A 27,519-nucleotide genomic window follows, 5' to 3' on the forward strand; every position below is an offset into this window, starting at 1 on the left:
CGTGTTCAAATTTCCTTTGATATGGTTGCCATTAGATGAGTATCAGCCTAATTACCATTTATGTAAATACAAAGAGGAATCTTGGCGATGTCAATTGATGGCCATTCAAGGACTCAAAGATCCAGGCAATGATACTGTTGGTGCCTACAATTTCACAGACATGCATCGGGGGTACAGTAGAAGGAAATGAGATTCTGCATGGGGACATGAAGTTGCTTCAGTCGGGGGGAGATGCTGTGTGTGGTTTTTTACCTATTTTCTACGCATTCTTTCCCCAGTTTTGACCTTTCTATCCTCTAGGCCTATGACTTTACATGATGAAATTCCCTGTTTTCTTACCTTTTTAACCTATTCTACTGTCATGTTACTTTGTTGTATTTTACCAAATAATACGAGGCTTTATTCCTTTTTGTGGTTAACTGGGAGAGTATTGAAGAAGTATTTTGGGAAGCTCTTCTTTTCAGGTGATGGCTCACGAGAACAAAGATATGAAGCAGACATGCAATGCAGATTAACTGTAGAAAGGGGTAGAATGGTTCATTGTTACACCCTAGATGTTGTTACAAGTTGTTGTTACATATCAGATGTAGTTACACATTGGATGTTGTTACCGGATGTTGTTACACCACGCGTTGATACAAGAATCCATCGGCACACCAAAAGTGTTGTCACAAGTGATGTCGCATCATCCCAAATCGCCATTCACTCAATGTTGTGGTTCCGAAGCTGGAAAACGTGGGTACTATTCCACATAACAGTTGTTGGCAGTAGGGATTTTTTATTTTTGAAGCAACAAGGCTCAAGCAGTTGCAATCATAACTGATGTATATTTGTATTTAGCAATAGGTTGTAACTACTTTTATTTTTTATCAACATGAGAATGGTGAGATTCTCATGACTGATCTGTTTCTAATTTCAGGTTGTAATAACTATAAAAGAACTTGATTTTTCATGTACAAGGACACAACATATAGAAGAGTAGTGTTACTCTGCTTCTGTAATTCTGGGTTTATTTTTAATATCAATCAGCACGGCGATGTTTTTACTATTCTTCAGCTAATTTGTTAATCACTTTTGTGTTATTCTTGTGCCCTGCTGAGGAGGAAGGGGCCTCCTCTTTGGCATGGATTGCAATGATATAGGTAGTGTACATTCTAATTTAGTTAATTGATTTATGGTTTCTCGTTGTTGTTGTACAAATTGTGGATTACATTTGCTGATGTTTCCATTTATATTATGATATTGCACTGAGTTAATCAACAAAATGGTAGTAAATAGCTGGAGTAGATATTAGTCCTTGTGTTGGATTCCTTTACTTTGATATTTGTGAGTTGTGATTTAATTATGTAGAGTGTTTTTATGTCTACAGGCATGGTTTGATTCAACAATTTAGATCAGCAACATCTTTTACATTTTTTTGCATTTTCTCATTCTTGGCTGGAGTGTATCAGCATAGACTGTGCGAACTCCATTGAAACAACAGGACCTACCCTTGGTTGACAATTAATGTTGCAGTCTCAGTCAATTAAGATTTATTAAAACAGTACTACAATCTCTCACCTCCCCAATGGCTCTCTTACCCAACAATTCTATCGAAAGAAGACTTATGCCAATAGGTACCTCCATGTCAACTCTCGCCATCAATATCACCATCATCCTTCTCAAACTTCTATTGTGCTTAAAACCCTCGTTACCCAAGCCATTTAGATCTCTTCTTCTTAATCCTTTCCCAATGAAAAAGAGCATCTCATCAAAGCCCTTAAAGCTAATGGGTACTCCCCTTTCGGGATCAAGCCAATCCCATAAACCTTTCCAACAATCTTCCCTTGGCCAAAGTCCCCCTTCTCTACATTCAGGGAGTTACTAATTATATTTCCAAAATCATTTCTAAAAGGAACATCAAAACTTTGTTCAAGCACTAGAATACCCCTAGCCAACTCTTCAAATCGACAAAGGGCAAGAATGATCCTATATTAGGCCCTCGAGTCTATGAGATCCCTTGCTCCTATGGAATGTCCTACATAGGAAAAATTGAGAGGTGCTTCAAAATCCACCTTAAAGAGCAGATGGTTGACACCAATCATAACTAAATCATTAAAAATGTCATCACATAACACCCCCACAATACCAAACATTTAATCTATTTTGACAAAACCAAAATATTGGCATATATCCCCTTCCACTTTAACTATGTCATTAGGTAATCTTTTGAAATAAAAAAGCACCCTAATAACTTCAATCATGAAGATGAGTTTCAATTAATTCATTCTTGGAAGCCCACTATACATTTTTTGTCCTCTATTATCAATCTTAACTCTTCTTAAGCTCTCCCCACTTTACCCTTCTCCCAATATTCTTTAGCCTTCCTTTTTTCTTTTCTCCCTCTCTTCTGTTGTTCTCTTACCTATTGAATCCATGTCCCCCTCCCTCATTTACCCTTCTCCTGAGCTTATTTTGTCTTCATTTTTTCCCTCCCCCCTCCCACCTTCTTCTAGTCTCTTAACTATTGAGCCCCCTCCCTCACCCTCCCATCCTTCTTCTGATCTCTTACCTATTGGAAACCACCCCCCCACCCCCCATTGTGAAAAATACTAAGAGGAGGGGATGAATCAGTATTTTCAATTTCATATCCATATTTATGTATGCGACTTTATTGAAGGGAAACCTGCCTATGTACCGATTATTATTTAGACAACTAGCGTACATCCAGTAAACTTATTTTTTCAATTAATTAATCTTTTGTTTATCTTTAGCCAGTGCATTAGTACTTCGTTAAACATTAAACAGATAGTAACCATGTGCAGTAAGAATAAAATAAACCATCACACATAAGCAACACACATGAACACCAGGATTTAAGGTGGAAACCCAATGTGGGAAAAAACCACCATTGTTGTCATCTTTGTCTTCTTTTTAATATAAAGAAAAACTTCTTACAATCTTGTACTAGTTCAGAATCAAACCAGCACGCAAGTACCCACCTGCAGAAGACTACAACTTTCGCTCATTCTCCAACACCTACTAGAAGGGAGCTCCAACTCCCTGATCTCGTTTACTAGCACCCACCGAAAGGGAGCTCCAACCCCCTGATCTGATTTACCAGCTACCACTGGAAGGAAGCTTCAACTCCCTCATTGAAGGTTCCAACCCTCAACACCTTCGGGGACCACGTTTCATAAATTTTCATACTGGATCCAAGTGCTACAACACATCACAACTTGTAGGCCACATTTCATCATATTTTCAGACTGGACCCACTAGCAACATTTAAGCTCAAAACCAATTATCAAAACTGAAACTAATCTTAATACTCAATCATCAATTTATGACCCAGATGAATCAACCATCAACTGAAACCCAATCACTAAATCAACTAAATCAATCAAAACTAAACCAATCAACTGAAACCCAAATCAATAAATTTAAATAACCAGAACAATCAGATCATTGTAACGAGAATACCAATCAACATACTGCACATCACAGAACCAGATTCTGTTACTGCAAGCCCTGATCAACCATATGTCAAAATATATATGCTACTTTAAGGTAGAAAACATGTGTGTGTATGTGCTTTCCATGAAGCATACCTGCGTATATATCTTAAATCACTGATTTCTGAAAAATGAACTACTGTCATTCTGAAATAAACACTATGTTATACACAGAACCATTACATCATTCTGAAATAATCACAGAACCTTCACTAAACTTCAATCACAAACATAAGTTATCATCATCATTCTTCAATCAATCAATCCTTAATAAAAACATCATTGTTCAAGCCTAGATAATCAAGAAGACTTCATTGATAGACAACATAAACACAGTAAGACTGAATAAACTATTCAGACATCCTTCTCATCAAAAACCTAGTTTCTGTACATGCTTTCCTTAAATCATATCCGTGTCTATACGCTCTTTTCAAGAAATAAACATGCGTATGCGCAACTTACGAGTATCACACACATGTGTACACGCCTTTTCAGCTATAAAACCCACATACATATATGCAATTTTTGATTCAGACCTTCACTGCAACACAGAACTTCAGACATACCCAGATCTTGACATACACAGAAAATCGCACGTTAAAACACTATCAACACAAATCAAATTACCTCATAATCAAGATTGTCTTCTCATATCTATTAGTTCTGATCCATCATCAAATTACTGGGTGCATACTTATTTTTAGATCGAGCAAAGAATCAATAGCCCATTACATGCATATTTTCTTTAGTTCTAACTATTCATAAAATATTCATCACTTGCACACTTCACTACCACTTTGATCTTCATCTCCTTATATAGCTTAGCCCTTATCCAATACCACGGGTCAAAAGCATACTCCAGTTGATGGTTTTCTTAGACGATATCAAAAAATCCATTGTTGGGCTCAATGCCACAGGGCAATACCATGGTAAGTACCCTTGGTATTTGTAATACCATGGTGCAAAAATTGTATGCACCTTTGCTTCTTCATACCCACATGTGTACGCGGTTTTTCTTAACAAAACATATGTATACTTCTTGAAATTTCAATTTTGTAATTCCTCTACCTCTGAACTACTATGCCTTTGTCAAAAATATCTGTCACATCTATAGACACATCTTGTTGACACCTGTATCAAGTAGGTTTACATCCAAGGATAACTCATCAAGTAGGTCCTTTGATCAAATTCTCTGTCATGTGTAGACACATCCTATTTTACATCTTCATCAAGTAGGTTTCCATCAAGGACAACACATAATTCATAATGCCAACAATCTCCCCCTTTGGACTTGATGGCAACCACTTTGGTGTTTGGTCACCACAACCTAAAGATACATATAAAACAAATCAATCCAAGCACTAAGATTTTCAAACACCAAGTTACTCTCCCCCTTTGACATCAAGGGAAAAGGGTTGACCAATGTTGAATGAAGGCTTCTCTCATGAGTGATCTAAATCTAAACTGTTGAGTATTGAATATTGATCACAGCTACCCCTGAGCACATGCTAAAATTTCTGAAGGTTGTACAATGAAGTACATGACTCTATGACTCTATGACCCATATGACTTGTCCTATCACCAGGGTGTTATGAAACCAGCTTCAAAAAAAGATAGAAAAGATAGATCCACGCCTTAGAATTCAACGTCTTCAAGGGGGCATCCTCCTTTACATTATATAAATGAACAATTCTTGGATGATTCAAATGACAAAACCTCCTTTCTATATATAGGAGTCTAAGGAGTCACAATATAACCCAGCCGACCTAACAATAATAATATAAAGCCACAAAAATAATAATAGAGGGATTCTATGGGGCACAGTAATAACAATATGGGGACAATAGGGTCACAACAATATTAATAAGGAGTACAACTACAATAGTAATGGGGTAATCACTAGTATTATAGGGACCCAACATTCCCCTCTCCTTCAAAAAAGTGTTGTCCTCAACGCTTGAGTAGTTCTGGATGCTTCTGTATAAAATTCTCATCCTTCCATGTGGAATCTTCAGCGGATAAGTTCTTCCACTTGATAAGATACTCTGTAATTGATCGATTTTGTAGCTGTCAAGTTCCTGTTTCTGTGACTGCTTCTGGTTCCAATATAATTTTTCCTTCCTCATCAAGTTCTGGCAATATTGCTTGAACTGGGAGCTTGTTGCCTATAACCTTCTTTAAACATGAAACATGGAAAACTGGGTGCAATCGAGAAGCTACAAGAAGCTCCAATTTGTATGCCATAGTACCAATCTTTTGCAACACCTTATACAGACCATAATACTTTGATGATAATTTATTATCCTTCTTAGCTTGCTTGACAGACATTTTCTTATATGGTTGTAGTGGTAGGCATACCCAATCACCTACATCAAAACTTCTTTCACTGCGATGTTGATATGCTTGTTGTTTCATTCTATTATGTGCCAACACGAGGTTATCCTTTAAGAGTTGGAGGACTTGTTATTGATGTTCGATGTGATGTTCCACTGCTTGAACCTTATAATTTTCTCTTAAATATGATGTGATGGATGGTGGCTGATATCCATAAAGTGCCATAAATGGGGTCATTTTGTTGCTATATGGAAGGAAGTGTTATACCACCATTCAACCAGAGGCAACCATTTGACCCATTGTGTCTATTTATTAGATACAAAGCAACGAAGATATCCTTCCAAACATTTGTTTACTATCTCAGTTTATCCATTGAGACCTCCTCCCAATGTTGGCTTGGAATGGATAAAGGTTGTAATAGACCCGGTGTCTTAATTGTTTCAACTTTATTTTGTTGTCAAACCAAACATTCCACCACAAACTTTTGAATATCTGATTTAAGGACATCCCAAAAAAATTCCTTCTTAACCCTGTGGTAAGTGTTAAAAAATCCTGAGTTCCCTCCTAGGGAGAAGTGTGCAATTCCATAAGAATATTTTGTTTTAGTTGGGAATTCTTACAGAGGTATAAGTGATGTTTGTACCATAACGAATCATTTTGCCAGCTAAATGTATCAGACGTACTAGAATCTTGTTGTAACTTTCGAATAAGTGCCCACACTTCTTCGTCATTCTTCCATTCCTCCCTTCCTTCGTTTATCCAATCTGGTTGGATAATAGAAATGGTGCACAACAATGCTTCCACATCCTTATTCTTTCTTGAGAGTGCATCTACCACCACATTTTGCTTCCTTTTTTTGTAGATGATTTCAAAGTCATATCCCAACATCTTTTTGACCCACTTTTGTTGCTTTTCAGAGGATAATCTTTGTTCTAAAATGTATTTAAGGCTATCATGATCCGTTTTACCTTGAAGTGTCTTCCCATTAGGTAGGGTCGCCATTTCTTAAGTGCATGGAGTATTGCCAACATTTCCTTCTCATAAATAGTTTTTTGTAAAAACTTTCCCTTGATTGGATGACTTTCAAAAGCAATGGGTCTTTCATCCTACGTTATAATAGCACCAATTCCATTTCCTGAAGCATCACATTCCACAATAAAGGTTTTTGTGAAGTCCAGTGTAGCTAAGACCGGTGCTTTTCACATTGTCTCTTAAAGATGTTCGAAGGCCTTTGTTGCTTTTGGAGTCCATGAAAATGCATCTTTCTTCAATAATGTTGTTAAATGTGTTGCTATTCTCCCATAATTCTTAACAAACTTGCGATAATACCCTGTCAACCCAAGAAATCCTCGAAAATTCTTTATGGATGTGGGGATTTTCCATTCCTTAATGGCTTTGATTTTGCTAGGGTCTACCTTAACTCCTTCATGAGATACAATATGACCTAGATATTCCACCTCTTGTACTCAAAGAAACGTTTGGATCTTTTTGCATATAATTGTTTCTCCTCCAATAGTTGTAGCGCCCTGTCAACATGTTCAACATGATCCTTCCAAGACTTGCTGTAGATTAGTATATCATCAAAAAATACTAACACAAATTTTCTAAGGAATGGTTTGAAAATGGAATTCATCAAAACTTGAAATGTTGAAGGTGCATTGGTAAGGCCAAAAGGCATGACCAAAAATTCATAATGACCCTCATGAGTTCTAAATGTTGTTTTCGGAATGTCTTCAGTCTTCATTCTGATTTGATGATATCCTGAATGAAGACCCAACTTGGTGAAGTAAATTGATCCATGCAATTCATCCAATAATTAATCAATGACAGGAATGGGAAACTTATCTTTAATAGTGAGATTGTTGAGCTCCCTATAATCCAGACACATGCACCATGATCCATCCTTCTTGTGCACCAATACTACTGGAGCAGAGAAAGAACTTTGACTCAGTTGAATTATACCAGCCTCTAGCATTTCCGCAACCATATGTTCAATTTCACTCTTTTGGGCATAGAGATATCTATATGGCCTGATGTTTGGAGGAACACTTCCTGGAATCAGATGAATAGCATGATCATGATCACGAATAGGTGGGAGACCTTTGGGAGTCTCAAATACCTTGGAATGGTTGTCCAAGACTTTTTGGAGATCTGGAGAAATAGATGATTCTAATGTGGAAACATCTAGTGAACATAATTGGCAATTACCCCTCTTTGTTCCTTTTTTAGAAGCTTTGTCATATCGTTAGAGTTGATTACCTTTCCCGGTTTCCCTGTAATACCCCTTAATTCAACTTCCTTTCCTTCCATAGAAAATTTCATGAAAAGTTCTTGAAAATTGAAAGCTATTGTACCCAAGGATTGTAGCCGTTGGACTCCTAGTACAACATCAGCACCTCCCATTGGAACGGAAAGCATTGGGCTAGTCAATATATATTCTCCCATGGATAGCTTGATATTATGGCACTTTCCAGAGAAATTTATTGTTCCTCAATTTGAAAACATCACTTGACACTCTGGTGCTCGATAAAAGAAGCAATTCAATTTTTTTACTACCTTACAATGAATAAAATTGTGGGTACTTCCTGAATCAATCAACACTATTACCTTTTTCTTCTTGATTTGTCCTTCTATCTTGATGGTTTGAGGAGTGGTAATTCCCACCAATGCATTACAAGATATGGTTGGAATCATTTCTTCTTTATCTAGGCTTTGTTCCTGGAGTATATCCTCTTCTTTTGACCTTTCTTGCTCCTTTTCTTCTTCCTCTTCACAGTCTATGTAGAATAATTTCTTCTCATCACACTTATGACCTTTAGTGTATTTTCTATCACAACTGTAACAAATCCCTTTTGCTCTTTTTTCTTCCAATTGTTGTGGTGTCAACCTTATAGGTTGTGGAAGGCTAGGGGCAACAACACTTCCATCTTTATAGTTGTGAGTGGTATGCTTCCGGGTTGCCATAATTTTGCTTTCCATTTTTCTTGCTAACTTGAATGCCTTCTCTAATGAATCGGGTTCCCAAAGGCAAACATCATGTTGGATATTATCCTTTAAAGTCCCTATGAACACATCAATCCTATGCTCCTCTGGAATATTTTTTACCCTTATGTTCAATTTTTGGAACCCCTCAATGTGCTCCATTATTTAACCCTTTTGTTTAAGACTTATCAATTGGCTAAAAAAAGTGTTTCTTTTTGTATCCTCATAATGTGCTGTCAATTCTTCTATAAAAATTTCCCAAGTGATAATTTGTTTACGAGAGAAAAGCCATTGATACCATACAAACTGATTTGGTTCCAAATATAAAGTTTCAATACATACCTTTTGTGTGTTTTGCACATTATTGAGATCGAAAAATTGCTCCATCTGTAATATCCATGTTGCGGGATCCTTGCCATCAAACTTCCTCATATCGATTTTTGGAATATGGTGGGTCTTTGATCCCACATTAGAGTCTATGAAATCATGATTAACATTTCTTTTGTTTGCATCATGAGACCATTAGTAAGTATTTCTTGTAGAAAATTTGTCAAATCTGTCTTCAAATCTTCCATGTCTATCTTCAAATCTGCCATGTCTCTCTTCAAATCTGTCTTCAAATCGTCCATCTTAGCTTCTGTTAGTTGTTGTAAGAGTGATATTTTTTGCACTTGGTCTTGTAATTTTGATATATCATGTAGCATTTCTTCCTCTTCTTCATGAGTCATGCTAGAGATTTGATGTTGCTTGCTAGGTGTTAGCATTTTCTTTCCTCGGGGCATCAGTTACTGATAATAATGCTCTACTATGCCCTTTGAATTCCTTCAAAATAAATTTTTAAACCAAGCTCAAGCAAAAATTAAAAAAAAAATCTACACACCTTTTTTCAATTTGTAGGAGCTCGATATTGCCTCTGATGTATCTCTATACTTTCAGGTCATCCAGTTCTGAAATTGTGATTTTTAGTAGCCCTGTATTTCCTCTTTCCAATGCCACCAGTCTAATCCAAATTGGATTCTCCAAGGAAGAGTTATGCGAAATCTCCCACAGTGACCTGATTATAGACTAGTTCAGTAGAGCGAACTTGTACGACATGCCACAAGTCACTATTTCGACCTTTGGCTCTGAAATGTTCGTCCTCTTTCTGTACCTTCTTACGAAATTTCAATCTGATGCTCAGAGAGAAAGTTATTATGATTTTCCCCAGGTCACCTGTTTGGAATGTAATTCAGGAGTCTGCAAAAAGACCAACTTCCTCAGATCATATCTCCGCAAATATAGTGCGAAAGGATCTTAAATTCGAACCCAAGGTTCAGCATGATTTCTTCTAAAATGGATATTTTTTTTTTAGCTTCTGAAACATCGCAGAAAAAAGTTATAGTGAAAATGCCACGATGACCTATTTGGAGCAGCGAAACCCTAGAATCCAAAGCTTTGATACCAAATGTTATGAAACCAGCTTCAAAAAAGCTAGAAAAGATAGATCCACACCTTAGAATTCAGCCTCTTCGAGAGGGAAACCTCCTTTACATTACATAAATGAACAATTCTTGGATGATTCAAATGACAAAACCTCCTTTCTATATATAGGAGTCTAAGGAGTCACAATATAACCTAGCCGAGATCTAACACTAATAATATAAAGCCACAAAAATAACAATAGAGGGATTCTATGGGGCACAATAATAACAATATGGGGACAATAGGGGCACAAAAATATTAATAAGGGGTACAACTACAATAGTAATGGGGTAATCACTAGTATTATAGTGACCCAACACATGGACTCAAACTTACATCAATCACCCAATCGCAGTGGGTTTACATATTTGTCTGCAATATTACATCAACTTCCCAAGCACAGTGGGGTTACAAATTACATCATATGTCCAGAAGGACTTGACCATAATAATCCATACATGACTGAATTTTACAATGATTACATCATAGGTCTTTACATGAAATTACATCAAATGATAGATATGACATTTATAACCAAGATATAGAAGACCTCAATAAGACCATGATTGTTATCGGCAACTATACACCATATATAATCTACACCACAAGCATCTGTCAACATCACTAAGAACAACAACATGTATATTTCCATCATCAATTTGCAAGATAAGACAATGTAGCCTCAATATCATCAACTTGTGACCAAGTATGCAGCACAATATTTTCCATAGATATATGTTATCAACTCATCCTCTTGACCTCATCAAGGCCAACTTGTTATTTTCCCTTGGTAGGAAAAATCCTTAATCCATGTTCATTAGAGCATAGATTTTCATGCATCAACTAAGCATACGCCATGTCTCCAAGTAGTAAGGACCATGTCATATCATGTACATGTGTAAGTACCATAGTCATCATCCATGACAACAAAATTATCATCAAATAATCAGAGCAATAACTACATGCTCTAACATACATGTATCATCACTAGGGAGTTTTCTAACATCCCACATCTGATAAGCATCAACCATGATTATCAACTCATGCATAAATCAACATATGTGAGAACCAATAATACCATCATAAAGTAAGATAGGGATAAGTATCATCATTCCTTATCATCATCAATGTGTGGTTAACTATGCCATGTCTCCAAGATGTAGCAGTAGAATTAATATCCATGTCTTCATGAAAGTTGCAGTAACACCATTCTTCTGGCCTATTTTCTTCATACAAGAATAACTATCACACCAACATCACTTCATCAAGATGAAACTTAAGTAATCATCCATAAGATCCTTATATGTAATTCAACCATCGTAGAGATAGGAGTATATATCTAGCTTCTCATCAATGAGAAAAGCAAACCATGAGCTCACAATCATAACTCATCGCCTTGATAACATCAAAAGCAACAATCCCCAAACAACATACCATGTGCAACTTATCATGTACATGTTAGAGCCAAACACTATAGGCATCATCATCCATAATTGCACCATATGCAAATTATGCATCTTTGAAGGCATAAGGAAAACATCATAAAAGTAATGAGTGACACTCATCATAATCAAATAATGAGGTTGTATAATCAAGCTTTGTTTATCTCCTTGAAATTATGAAGATCACCATGTAAGAAACATAACATATATACCATATGCATCATCAAAAATTAATGATCCATAAATATGATCAGTAGTATTATAACAACTATGTGGCTCAAGAAATATATAAGTATCATCCATGATTTCATCATAGGAAACTTATGACCATAACATAACATGATGCATCATTTAAACACTTCAAAAACATAAGCATCATCACCATTGATAAGCATCATTACGTACCAAGGACTTCTAAAGAAAACATAATGCCAACAATGCATTATTAGAAGCATAGCAAATGCTCCCCTTGAACCTATGCCAATTGTTCATTGTTAGATCTAATCACATAAACTCATCCATTAGTTAGGACATCAAAGTATCTTCTTCAATCGATTACTTATCAAGCCATCAAAATAGAAAAGTCAATCAATAATTGACTGAAGCATATTAGACCTTTTTCCTGAGTCTGTCCCACTGTTTCTTTCTCATACCAATATATAAGCAACTGTTCGGTTTAGAACTCGCGTATACACACGACTTTTTTTTATAGGATTCATGCACAAATAATGAAATATTGAAATTTCACACCTTCAGCTCCCCCTGAGTCTGTTATGTCTGTCCATGTTTGCTGTTACTACACCAGAGGCACTGTTAGTAGTATAAGCAACATGAAAATATAAAACAACCATGGGAATTATCATCGAGACAAAACATGTATTACTCCCCCTACATCATTGATTCTAAGGACTTGATAATCATCTTCTATTTTCATGAGGTCAAGTACCCCTCACCACTTCTGAAATCAATGTTAGAAATATTCATTTAAGAATAAAGGACTAAAATAGGCACCATCTTCTTTTACTCTAAGTCTGAATCTTTCTCATATCTATGAGAATTTTGTCCTTAAAACACACATAATTTGTTTGGGTTTCTATATCCTCTTGATATGAATTTTCCAGTTACTTCATTCATAACCTTACATTTGGTTGATGTAAACACAATTATATTTCCTTTATCTGCCATTTGACCTACACTTAGAATATTCTTCTTTAACCCTTGAACTAATAAAGCATTAGTTGATCCTCTAGTTTTATTAATTCTAGATTTACCTTGTCCTAGAAATTTTTCTAAAACATTAGTTCTAAGAATACCATTAGCATGTTGGTTCTTCCTGAGAGACTCCATTTTACTCTTATCTCCAGCCATGTGATGAAAACATCCACTATCTATGTACCATTCATCTTCATCTTCAAATGAACAAAGAGCAAGACCACACCTTATATGTTCTTCTTTTTCCTGCTTATTATGAAAAAAATTGGTGGATCCATCTTTTTCAGGTCTTCTGACATTAATGTTCTTATCTGGTTGCTTACCATGATGTCTACAACGATCCATAAATTTCCTTTTCTATTCTTTAGCTACATGCCCAAATGATCCAGGTGGATATTGGTGGCCACCCGCTTATTCCACTTGGACCCCTACCATTGTTTCTTTCAGTTTTTCAATTTCCTTATTTGTAGCACAATTTACTATTTTTGGTAGTTTTTCAGGTCCCGAACTTCCGGAGCCATTTTAAGGCCCTAAACAATGTTTTCTGGGAAAATCGTGAGCAACATGGGTCATAAACCAATGTTGCTCACTCAAAAGTTTTAGTCCTCAAATAGACTTTTCTAACGGGGTATTGTGCGCATCAAACAAAGATCGTATGCCAAAGTTACGACCCCAGGAAGTTGATGCACCAATTTACCCAAACGGGGCCCATAGTTTGGCGCTTCATCTCCTAGGGTTAGATTTTTGGAGTTTTAGGGTTTTCCATTGTTTCTCAATAATAAATAGGCCTTGGAGCCTCATTGTAACACAACCTAGAGGCATGTAGCTGCCACATCTCTTCTCAGAGATAAGCTACCATCACCCGAGCTAGTCTTATTTCCATTCTGTTTGTAAGCATATTTCAATATTTGATATTAATGAAATGAAGCGTTATTTCTACTGCATCTTTGTATTTATGGTTGTACCTGTAATTTGTTTCATTCTTGTTTAAATCCGGATCACCAAACTTGTTACAAGCATAACATCTTATATGTTTCATATTCCTTCTATTGTAATCAATGGATTTGTGACCAAACATATTGCAAGCAAAACACTATCCTTTAAAGTACCTGGAAGCTTATGACCTTTCTGTGAGATGGTTATTAGCTTGAAACATTTTACTTTTGCAATTGGTTGCAACATGTCCATAATTATGACATATAGAACATTCAATATTATTGTTCATAGGAGAAAATCGATTAGCACTTCTATAGTTAGGAGTAAATTATTTCCTTTGAAGATTGTATTTCCTTGGTTGTTGATGAGGTTGACTTCTTAGCTATTTGTTGAGGATTTCATATTTTGGATTAGAATTCCTTGCCTCATCTTGTGAACTAGATTCTCCTTCAACAGTTTCATGAAGACCAAGACCAGATTTTATGGTAGGAGACCTTTGACTACTAAGAATATTATCCAAAATATTAGTACTATCTTGAAATCACAAATGTTTATCTTTTTCTTCTAATTTACCTTTTAGGATATTTACCTCAACCTTTCTTCCTTCCTCCATTTGTTGTTTTAATTTGAGATTTATTATTATTATTATTATTATTATATAGATAGATATAGATATATATATATATAGATAGATAGATAGATAGATATAGATATAGATATAGATATAGATATAGATATAGATATATATATATATATATATATATATATATATATATATATATATATATATATATATATATATATATATATATATATATATATATATATATATATTTCTCGGTAAAAAACTAAACTATTAAATTATGTACAGAGGTCGAAAATACATCATGGTGAAACCAGTGAGAAACAAGCTCTGGGTATGACACCCGAGAGCCGATGATGCACCAAACACAAAAGCAAGAGCACGCCCACGCAGGGGCACCAGACTAAAACCGAAACTGACCACAGGAGCAAGCCCATGCATGGGCACCAGACTAAAAACCGAGACTGACCAAAGGAGCAAGCCCACGCAGGGGCATCAGACAAAAAGGAGATTGACCACCAGAGTAAGCCCACGAAGGGGCATCCGCCATTTCATCCCTTGCAGGGGAGACTGTCCTTACCCGATCCATTAACAAAAAATCCAATACATAGATGACAAAACAGAAAGCAAAAGAGACCATAAGCTTTGAGGTTAAAACTGAACGAAAGACAAACAGCAAATAAGACCAGTAGACCAGGCGAAAAGCCAAAAGAACCTTGTGTGCGGGCATCTTCATTCGTCCATTTGCTCTTCCTCAATCCGGCACCAGCCATAGGCTTCTCTTTCAGCATCGGTGGGAAAAGTCACTACCTCTTCCCCAGTTTCTGTCCTTTGAACATTCTGAGTTTTCTTAGCATTTTCCGGGTCTGAAGCTGGTCCCTTTACCTCCTGCTCCTTTTCAGCTTCAGGAGCCTGCGCTGCTTGCCCCGGGTTGACATTCATCCGCTGCCTTTGTTCATCCAAGGAGTCTTCATCGTCTTGGGAATTTTCGATGAACAGGATAGAGACGTGCGCGCTGATCCGTGAATTATTTGTGGAACTGGTGAAATTGAAGATGGCGGAGCCGAAGGCTGGCAAGGTAGCCGAGCTCGAAGCCCCTGCATCCAAGAATTGACTGGAATGGAGGGGGTTAGCTCCAGTAGAGCGAGCAATATTGCAGTGGCAGCAATGGCCAACATTGTCCCCGTCATGCCTGCAAGAGACTCCCCCTCTATAAGTGCCTCGACGGCTAAGCATACGCTGTCGAGGTCTCACCATTGAGGGAAAAGAATTCCAACAAACCTCGGGATAAACCAGACTCTCTGCTACCAGAGTCGAACGAGTGATGAGACCGTCAGACAGAGAAGATATCCCTACGAAGACAGAGAGGCCAGTCGTCTGCATAACCACCAACATTCCCTGTTCATACCCTATTTTATCCCTATCGTCCTCACCTACCCTACTCGGGATCACATCCGCCATAATTGTTGCCATCATCTAGGTCAAATTACCTCTCCAGGCATTTACTGTCCCATGCCTCTTTACCTTAAACCGCCTGCGTCCTTTCCTGGTGTTTACCGCGGGTGCCACGTGATGGCCGAAGGTTGACATGTGTCCAGCCACCAATGCCTGTCCCATCTCATATATCACCCGCATCCGGGGGAGTTGCATCTTTTTGGACCAGTCGAGAGCATTCTTGAGCTTCAACATGAGTTAATATAGTGTTCAGCTGCCCTGTGATTAGAGAGTGATTATTCACCACCCCCACATTGGCCATGAAGTCCGCAACCCTGTTGCCCTCCCGTCTTGTGTGAGTGAAGGTGATGGCTCTATTGTTGTGAAGCTCACGTTCTATGGCTTCCAGTCTTGCTTCAAGCCGCCAACTGGTGGCTATTTTCCTAGCCTGAGATCCATTTAGGATTTTTTTGGCCATGTAGATGAGGATTTGAGAATCTCCTTCCACTTCCAGAGGGTGGAAGTTGAGTTCCCCAGCAAGTTGTAGTCCCTGCCATAAACCTTCTAATTCAGCTGAGTTGTTGGTGTCCCATCCGATGTTTCCGAAATAGAGTATCAGGGGATCACCTTCATGATTCCTTATTATTCCGCCAAAGCCTGCTAGACCGAGATTCCCTTTTGAGGCACCATGAAAGTTGAGTTTGAATGTGTGCTTTGGCGGGGGCTTCCATGCGACCTGATTTTCAGCGCTGGTTTCAGAGTGGTCCTGCTAGTGTGAGCTTTCGGTGCAGCGTATTTGCCAGTTATCCATGATAGTTTTCCCGTTGGCTAGTGTAGGCCAGTCCTCCTCCTTCCAGGGTCTTAGCATCAGAGTTTCTTGAAGATTTCTGCACAGCATGTTCCAAATATTGTCCAGCGAAGAGCGCTGATTTTTAAAAATGCGCTTATTTCGCTCCTTCCATATGCTCCATAGAACTAGCCCGGGAATCAATCTCCATAGATGATTGAGGATTTTGCTCTTGTACGGGTCCTGTTGCCACTGACGCATGGAATTCGTGATTTCATTTTCAAGTCTGCATCTTCTTTGACATCGAAAGCTTTCCTTTTCCCATAGCTGATTGGCTAGGGGGCAAGAGTCCAGCAGATGTTGGAGAGTTTCCTCATGGGCGTTGCAGTTGAAACAGATGGATGGGCCATGAAAGTTTCTTCTTCTGAGCTTGTCCCAAGTTAGGATTCTCTGATGCCCTACCAACCAGAGAAAGTGACAGATTTTGGGCCAAGAGCCAGAGTTCCATATTTTGCTCCAGATTGGATCCTGGGGAGCCGAGTCATTGCACATGATTTTGTATGCCTCAGACGTGGTGAAATCTCCTTTTGGTTGATATCCCCACCTTAGGATATCTCCACTTTCGTCATACCTGATTTTCCTTTTGCTGAGTTCCATTTCCAACGCTATGGAGATTTGGTGATGTTCATTTGTGAGGATTTGGTTATCCGGTTTCCAGATCCTAAAGCCCTTCTCAGTTTCCTGGGTCCAGTATTGCCTGATTTTAACTTGTTGTATTTCCTCCTCAATGATGTTCGGGGGCAGGTTCAGAACATTGCTGAGAGTAGGCATTTGATTCCATGCGTCTGTCCAAAATATAGTAGTATAGTCATTTCTTACCTCCCAAAAACTATGTTGCTGGATCATTTGATAGTGTTCTTTGGCTGCATTCCAAATTAGCGATCCTTTATCGCTGGGCTTTAATCTAATAAGCTCTTCCCGGGGTCGATGATTGGCATACTTTGCCGTCCATAATGTGACCCATGGCTTACCTGGATTGGTAAGCCATTGCCACCATATTTTGGCTCCCATGATGGCGTTGCTGTGCTCCGAATCTCTTAGACAAATTCCTCCTTTTTCCTTCAGTTTGCATATTGTGCTCCATTTTACCAGAGCCCATTTGCGGTTAGTTGCATTGCTTCCCCAAAGGAAACCTCTCTAAATATTCCTTAGTCTTTTTAGGACCCACTTTGGCGCCGCCAGGATGGAGAAAAGGTACAGCAGCATTGCTTGAAGAACGGCTTTTATGAGCACGGCGCGGCTGACTAAATTCAAAGCTCTGTGTGTCCATTGGTTGAGATGGGATTCAAGCTTTTCGATAAGATTGCGCCAAGAGGAATGTTTGATGGCAGTGTCAGTGAGGGGAGCTCCGAGATACTTAGAGGGAAGGGTGGCTATGGGGAACCCCAGAATGCGGACTATGGCAGACTTGACGACCGGGGGGTATTAAAGAAGAAGATCTGTGATTTGGAGCAGTTGATGCTAGTTCCAGAAGCTTCGGTAAAATCATTAAGCACTGCTTTATATCTGGAGGCTTCTTGAACATAGGGGTAACCAAAGAGCATAGTGTCATCAACAAATTGCTGATGGGAAATGGCAGGCAATTGATGGATGGAGATACCTTTAATCTGGTGTGAGTGGAGGGCGTTTTTAATGTGACGTCCCAGGCCCTCAGCCATTAATACAAAGAGGAAGGGGGAAAGAGGGTCACCTTGCCTGATACCACAGAAGGGGGAGAAGGGGCGAGAGGGGATCCCATTCACTAGAATGGAGAAGCTGGTGGAGGAGATAAGGCTCATAATCCATCGAATCCAAGTGGGGCTGAATCCGAAGGCAGCTAGCATTTGTTGTATATAATCCCCGCTGAGTTTATCAAAAGCCTTGGAAAGATCAAGTTTTAGGAGCATACCTGTCTGCCTTGAATGCTTGAGAGTGTGTGTGATCTCATGCGTGAGGATGATGTCATCCAAAATCTGTCTTCCTTCCACATATCCTGACTGTTCCGGAGAGATGAGCATTGGAAAGAGAGGCTTTAGCCTGTTTGCAATGACTTTAGAGATGACTTTGTATATTACATTGTAGAGTGCAATTGGCCTGAATTTGTTCGGTTTGAGCGAGTCCTCCTCTTTTGGGATTAGGGCTATGAAGGTGGAGTTGAGCGAGGGAAGCAGCCAGTGAAAAACGCGCGACTCCTCCGCCACTTCCCAGACTTCCAACTTTATTAGTTCCCAGAACTTGTGAAAGAAAGTAGTGGTAAAACCATCCGGGCCGGGAGCTTTTCCTTCTTTAAGCTGAGCCATTGTTGTATCCACTTCCTGAGTTTGAATTGGGTTGAGGAGAAGTTCATTGTGCTCCGCTGTGATTAATTTTGGTACATTGTGAATGATTCTTTCAATTGCAGGATGTCTGTTGATTTCAGGCTCTTGATGGACCTGCTTAAAGTGATTGAGGAATTCCTTCTCAATTTCCTCGTGTTGTTCCACCCTTTCTCCTCCTGATTTTTGAATGTAAGGGATATTGTTGCCCATTCTGCGTTGCACAGTGGTTCTATGGAAGAATTTGGTTTTTCTTTCTCCCTCTTTCAACCATCTGATCCTGGATTTTTGCTTCCAGTATATTTCCTCCTGCTTTCTTCTTTCCTCAAGCTGATTGTGGATGCGCTGCTCCTGTTCAAGGGTTCTCTCTGTGTGGCCTCCTGTACTTACTTCTCTTTGCAGATCCACCAGGGCTATTTGAAGATCGTGTTGCGCCTTGAAGATGTTTCCGAAGGTCTCTCTATTCCATCGCTTGAGGCTAAGCTTTATATGTTTGAGTTTCTATTGAAACTGGAACATCTTGGATCCTTCTGGAGGGCTGAAGGATGTCCACGTAGAGTGGACGAAGTCTTTGAGTGAGGGATGGGTGAACCAAAACTCCTCAAAGCGAAAAGGTCTTCTTATGTTGTTGCTTGGATGTTGCCATTGAAGGGCAACCGGCCAGTGATCAGATCCAGAGTGTGGAAGGATGGCCGCCGAGAAGTCTCCCCCTAGGTGGACCGAATTGTCTGAGATTAGAAAGTGGTCCAGTTTTGAGGCTATTTGATGTTTTCCTGCTCTGCGATTGCTCCACGTAAAAGTGCCATTGCAAAACTGCAAGTCTATCAGGGATGCATTCTGAATAAAGTCTTTAAAGTGGGTGTTTTCATGTTCCAACCTGTTTCTGCCACCAATCTTTTCCTCTAATTTTGTTATCATGTTAAAATCCCCTCCAGCGATCCAGAGCGGGTGCCTTCTATTGGAGTTAAGAGCTTCTAGGGTATGGAGGAGAGCAATTTTTTCCCTGGCTTCCTGAGGGAAGTATACATTCGAGAGATTCCCATGAATATTTGTGCCAACTATGTGGAAAGCAGCCTGAATTAGACTGTGTGAAGCATGAAAGTCTGACAGAGTGAGTGCTTGAGAGTTCCACGCAATAGCTAGTCCCCCAGATCCGCCAGATGCATCTACAGCAACTCATTGACATCCTAGCCAGGCTTTAGAGAGGATCATTTCTAGAGTTGTGCTGTTACATTTTGTCTCTTGGAGAAAGCATATTTGCGGCTTTTCCATTTTCACCATATTTTTTAGCATTCTGAGTTTTCCTGGGCTGTTGAGCCCCCTTAGGTTCCATGAAATGATCTTCATGAGTCACTATTGGTAGAGGGCTTGTAGTACTTCGTAAGCTTAGCATACCTACCGGAGTCTACCAGGATCTTCCCGACCGCTATTGTTCTTTGGAGGTCAGTTCTTCTTCCCCTTTTTTTGGAGTCTTTTGGGGTTTGGCTTAAATCCCATTGACTTCCTGGCTGGATGCCGAGCTAACTTTGATGGTAGGCTCTGGAGATGACCATTTCCAGTTTGTTGAGCTGTAGCTCTGGGATGCTTTCATACGCTTTCTTCTTGCATGCTGCTTCTAGTTCGAGTATGTCTAATCCATTTAGATCTATACTTTCCGGTTCTTCCTCCATTCGTTGCACCTGGTTATCTTCTTCCGTGGGTATGTCTGGACTCTGGAAGGGGCCTGAGGATCCATCAACCTCCATTTCGATGTCTTTTTCCCGCTGCTTTTCCTTGCTTTTCGTAAGGTGGTCTGGGGCATCTTTGGTAGGATGGGGATCTGTTGAAAGGGCTGAGGGGGGTTGCTGGGTGGAGGAGGAGGGGAGATTAGAGTTGGGAGGAGAGGATGTGGTATGCTCATCCGTGGAATGAGCCAAGATTTCAAAGTTGTTTCTGACTGCATGGTCAGAGGCGCTATTCTGTTTGGGTTTCTTCCCTGTTGATGGTTTTTTATGAGCTCGCTTGCAGGTAGGGGCTTTGGTGAAGCCATCATGGGTCTGAGAGTCGGAGGGGGAGGGGGCTTTAGCTTGAACATTTAGGGGGCAATCTCTAAAAGGATGCCCTATGGCATGGCATTTACGGCAGTGAAACGGGACATGTTCATAGTCTAAAGGTTGGATCCATTCATAGTCACGGTGAGAGAGACTTACCGATTCTGGCAGAGCTTTGTCCAGGCGCATGAAGACGCAGATGTGGGCGTAAGATGTATATCTTCGCAGTTTCGTTTCTTCAGCAACCTTTATGTATTCCCCCAAACCATTTCCAATGTTTCTCAGAATTTCCTCATCCCAGTACTCATCTGGCAATGAGTATAGTCTTATCCAAACTGGAGCCCATGTGAGATCCTCCTGATCCGGGTTGAATCTGGGAGCCCAGTCCCGTAAGTATAGGCCAGCTGAGTTGAAGAAGTAAGGTCCCTCAACCAGGATTATGTATTTGTCTTCCAGAAAAAAGAAGATCGTTGTGAAGAATCCTTTTGGGCCTAGCTGCAGAGTCACATCGCCCTTAGGCTTCCATTTCGCTGCGATCCAACTGTGCAGGGCTTTTTCCGTCAGCCAAAACCCTATGAATTTTCCAATGAGCGCATGATCCATCATATATTGGATTCTTGCTTCTATTTTTTCCCCCGGCAATTCGATTTTGGGTCGATTTGTTGCTATTGGTTTGCAGGTGGTCGAGGAGACCCTCGGGGTTCTGTCTGGTTGGTTATTCCTCCCTGTTTCTCCATCCACCTTAGTTTCTAGGTTTTCTTTTCACTTGCGCTCATTTTGGCGCGGGATTTCTTGATTGATGACATTCTTGTTGATCGATCCAAAGAGAATTGTTCTCTCATTTGGTGCTGCGATTTATGTGCTTTGGGGGAGGTTACCGAAGCCCCCCCTGGGGGTCGCCCATTTTCCCTGCGACCTCTTACAACGCAGTTGAGAGATTCCTGGGCGCAGGGTCAGGTCCTTGATGATTGTCTGCGCAGATCAGTCTGCGCCGTCTGAGCGTGGTGCAGAACCCTAGCAGTCGTCTCCAGAGCTCCGTCCTTACCTCTCCTTCGTCCATATATATATATATATATATATATATATATATATATATATATATATATATATATATATATATATATATATATATATATATATATATATATATATATATATTTATTTATTTATTTATTTATTTATTTATTTATTTATTTTTATTTTCTTCAGCCCATTTTCTTGTTCTTCAAATGCTTGAAGTAGTTCTTCATTCCGCTTATCTGACTTTTCAAGATTTTATCTTAGAGAGACAACCTTAGCTTCAATACCTTCACAATATTGGTTAGATATTATACCATCATGAGCCTTGTTATCATAAGCCTGCAACTTATCTTTAAGATTAACAATCTTTTCAAAGAAAGAAGATCAAAATTTTCTTTTAATATGTCTTCTTTTGAATCAGCAACTCCATTTGTCATTTTGGACACATTGTTAGATATAATATTACCTGAGAAATATTCCTTTGGGAATTCTTCATGTATTTCTTGTAGCTTATCCCACACTTGCTTTGCAGTAGTATAATGCATAACCTTATTCAATATTGAATCAGATATGCTACAAAAGATGTTACTCAAAGCCTTATTGTTCTTTTGCACTTCCTTATCTGATGGAGGAAACTTGGTGTAACCATTGCACACTAGATGCCATAAATAAATATTCATTAGATTATACTTCATCTTTCCTTTCCATTGTTAATAATTATCTTTGCTTAACATAGGCACATATGCTTTGTCCATTGATTCTAACTTGTCTTGATCTGTTGCTTCAAGAGACATCATTTTTGAATTTTTTTTTCTCTTTAGAGTGCTTACTTTCACTTTTACCCATAAGTGCAAGCTCAATGGTTTCACTATCATCATCACTATCATTGTTGCATAGACAAGAAAATGGATCACATTTTGAACAAAAACCCATACCTGATGATGCTTCATCTTCTTCATTCTTGATTAATAGAAAGTGGGTTTCTCCCAAGCTTGAACATTTGCTGACATCTGTAACTGTCACTGCATTTGATATATTCCTATCAAAGTTTTCAATAAAAGTACCCTTTTCTTCAAGGTCATCAAACTCATTATTACTTTTATCTTCAAATTCCATAAGTGAGTGGCAATCTTTATCAGACTCACCTTCTTCATCATTTGAAATACCATCATTGTCTTCATGTGTATAAAAACTTCTTTTGTTTTGAAACCTCTTCCTATATATTTTTGCAGCTTCTTTTCCTTTCTCCTGATTTTCTCTATAGGGACACTTAGCAGCATAATGACCAACTCTAGGAAAAACAAAACATTTGAAAGGAAGATTACCTCTGAATCTTCCAGCACCCACTTGGAGTTTATTTACGAAGTTTGCCTCTTCTTCTTCTGATAAATAACTTGATTCTTCCTTTTCTTTTCCTTTTGTAGCAGCTTTGAAGGTTGCTTCTCTCATGTTTGAAGGACCAGCTTTCCTCATCTCAGATGCTATCAATATTCCATGGAGTTGATCAAGTGTGATACTTTTTAGATCATGCATTTCTTCAATAGCAGAGACTTTGGAGTCAAACTTCGGAGTGATATATGTCAAAATATTTTCAATAATAGTAGCATCTTTTATTCTTCACCAATATTTCTCATGGAATTAACAATTTCATCTACTCTAAGAAAAAATGCTACAATGCTTTCATCATCATGCATTTTCAATGTCTCATACTATATTTTGAATGTTTGATGTTTAACACTTTTTACCTTGGTGTCGCCCTCATAACTTTGGATAATCTTATCCCACATTCCCTTTGTTGTGTTCAGCTACATTACCTTCACAAACTCAGACTCAGCTAGACTTCCCAAGATGTCATTTATAGCTTTCCAATTGGTTTCATACTGTTTCTTTCCTACAGTATCTGAAGTAATAGAGGTTGGATATTGATATCCACTTTCAATGATTTCCCATACATCAACTCCTAGTGCCTGCAAGTATGCTCTCATGCTAACTTTCAAAAAGACAAAGTTAGTTCCATTAAATATAGGAGGTCTGATAGAAAATACTCCTTCGTGACTACTCATGTTGACAGATCTCCTTCAAGCGATCAAGCTTCTTCCAAAGGACCTTATCTGATACCAATTGTTGGGAAAAACACTGAGAGGGCATATGAATCAATATTTTCAAATCATTAAAATTTTCCATTTCATATCCAGATTTATGTACGTGACTTTATTGAAGGCAACCTATGTATGTATGTGACTATTATTCAGACAATTAGCGTACATCCAGTAAACTTATTTTTTTAATTAATTCATCTTATTTTTATCTTAAGACAATGCATCAGTGCCCCTGGCAAGGTAACAATATCCAAGAGGCTTGGAACTCATGGTGCCTTTCTCATAAAGGCAAAGCCCTGAACTTGCCTCTCCTTGTCAACTGGGCCATTTGGATAGCCAGGAACCAATCCATTTTCAATCTCAGAGAACCGCACTGGCCATCCATCATTCAGCACATAATCGTTGATTATGATCTCCTTCCAGAAGAGGACCCTGTTGCCCCTCAGCGCATCATTTCCCCGGAAATTATTGACAAATATAAACCATGGGCTTACTTTGATGGCTCTACCCAGGAAGCTGGTTGTGGAGGGGGACTGATTTTACACCTGTATGATAATCACAACTACAAAATACAGGCTAACTTGGGGATGGGAATGAACAACTTTGTCGAACTATCCTCTGCAAAACACCTCATACATTTTGCATTATCTCATCATTGCACTCATCTGCAGTTATTTGGTGATTTAAAAATCATTTGCAATTGGCTCAACAATACATCTCAATGCAATGCATATACTCTCAGACATATTCTGGAGGAAGCACACATATTGATAAACATTTTTTACTCTTTTTTCTGTCGTCATATCTACAGGGAGCAAAATACGGAGGCTGAACAACTTTCAAAAGAGGCAACGCATCTTCAGAACAATGTATGACTGATACAGGAAGAGATTGATGGTATCCACCATCAATATTACCACAGACCGTTTATAGAACAGGGACAAAATTGAGCTCTAAGCTCAAGTTTTTGTTTGGGTTAATTATATAAATATGTATTAGTTTTTTTTCTATCAGTCGACTGTAAAAACAGTTTCATATGCAGACAGTCTTAGCACTCTCAATGTACAGAGGACAATATATAATTTTTGTGCTTCTCTTTTCCCTCTAACTGTAGAGGGCAGTTATGATTAACACTGAATACAGACTCCCTGCGAGGAGATCTACCACTCTGCAGTCAAATTTTTGTAATCAGACCTATATGTCTCCTGATAAGGCAAGTAAAGCCTCCATATGCATATGCCTCGGCATCTAAAAAATGTAATTTCTTAAGTTAATAGAAATTACAACTTTTTCCAAGGGAAAAAAAAAAAAAAGACAATGCATCAGTGCTTTATTAAACATTAAACAGATAGTAACCATGTGCAGTAAGAATAAAATAAACCATCACACATAAGTAACACACATGAACACTAGGATTTAAGGTAGAAACCCAATGTGGGAAAAAAGCACCGCTATTATCATCTCTGTCTTCTTTTTAATATAAAGAAAAACTTCTTAGAATCTTGTACTAGCGTGGAATCCTACCAGCATGCAAAAACCTACCTACAGAAGGTTGCAACCTTCACTCATTCTCTAACACCTATTGTAAGGGAGATCCAACCCCCTGATCTCGTTTACCGGCACCCACCAAAAGGGAGCTCCAACCCCTTGATTTGATTTACTAACTACCAATGGAAGGAAGCTTCAACTACCTCATTGAAGGCTCCAACCCTCAACACCTTCAAGGACCACGTTTCATAAATTTTCATACTAGATCCACCTACTAAAACACATCACAACTTGTACACCACGTTTCATCATATTTTCATACTAGACCCACTACCAACATTTAAGCTCAAAACCAATTATCAAAATTGAAACGGATCTTTGTACTCAATCATCAATCTATGACCCAATTGAATCAACCATCAATTGAAACCCAATCACTGAATCAACGAAATCAATCAAAACTAAACCAATAAACTTAAACAACTAGAGAAATCAGATCACCATAACCAGAATACCAATCAACATATTGCATATCACAGAAACCAGATTCTTTTGTTGCAAACCTTGATCAACCATATGTCAAAATATATACGCTCCTTTACAGTAGCAAGCCCACGTTTGTACGCGCTTTCCATGAAGCATACCCACGTACAAATCTTAAACATTGATTTTTGAAAACTGAACTATTATCATTTTGAAATAAACACTATGTCATACACAGAACCACTACATAATTATGAAATAATCATAAAAGCAACAAGTATCATCATCATTCTTCAACTAATCAATCCTTAATCAAAACATTATTGTTCAAGCCCAGATCATCAAGAAGACTTCATTGACAGACAACCGAAACACAGTAAGACTGAATAAACTGTTCAAACATCCTTCTCATCAAAACCCTAGTTTCTATATGTGTTTTCCTTAAATCATATCCACGTCTATACGCACTTTTGAGGAAATAAAAATGCATATACGTGACTTACCTGTATCACACATATTTATGTACATGCCTTTTAGGCTATAAAATTTGCATACATATCTAAAATTTCTTATTCAAACCTTCGCTGCAACACAGAACTTCAGCATACGCAGTTCTTGGTATACACAAAAACATCATGTGTTAAGATGCTATCGACATAGATCACGTGTTAAGACGTTATATACAACTGGAGAATAAATGTCATAATTTAGAAGTCCAAATTAAAAAGTTTCACAAAAAATTTAATTCATTACATGTAAAAGGACTTCCAGGTCTGCAGGGTATAGGTGATAAATTAATTCCACTGGAAGAATATCAGTAGAGATTGCATGATATAGCAATAGATAAAGCTAAATTTGCTAAAATCAAAGGAACCATCATTGGAAAGGCTTTCATGGAAGGTCTTAGTTATGATTTATTAATTCAGCATGAGATCAAGCATATGTTCATAACTAAGCCTAATTTTGATAAAATACACTGAAGTGGATGAATCATACAGAAAATTATTAAAATTTTCTATTCTTGATGAAAAATGATGGGACAAATTGTGTGAACTCATCGAATGAGAGACAACATATTTTTAGCAGCAAAATACCAAGTTTTCAGGGAAAAAGAATAGATTTCCAGGAACAAGAAACAAAACAACAACTTTATAGCTCCAGTCACCAACAACAATCCTCAAATTCTGTGCAAGATGTCAAATCAGTTTAAATTTCCTCTTTTCTAGTTCTATTTTTGTAATAAATCCAAATTAGTTTGGAAAAGATATTTTGTAATAAATTTTGATTTTAAGTCTAGATATTTTGAGAAGAAACTCTATAAATACTTTGTAATTCGAAGTATGAAGGGTTGAACCCTTGTGATAAGCCATTGAGCATGAT

This window comes from Pinus tabuliformis, chromosome 6 (assembly GCF_031772625.1).
Source record: "Pinus tabuliformis cultivar Carrire ecotype Pingquan chromosome 6, CPIR1, whole genome shotgun sequence".
Taxonomy (NCBI): Eukaryota; Viridiplantae; Streptophyta; class Pinopsida; order Pinales; family Pinaceae; genus Pinus; species Pinus tabuliformis.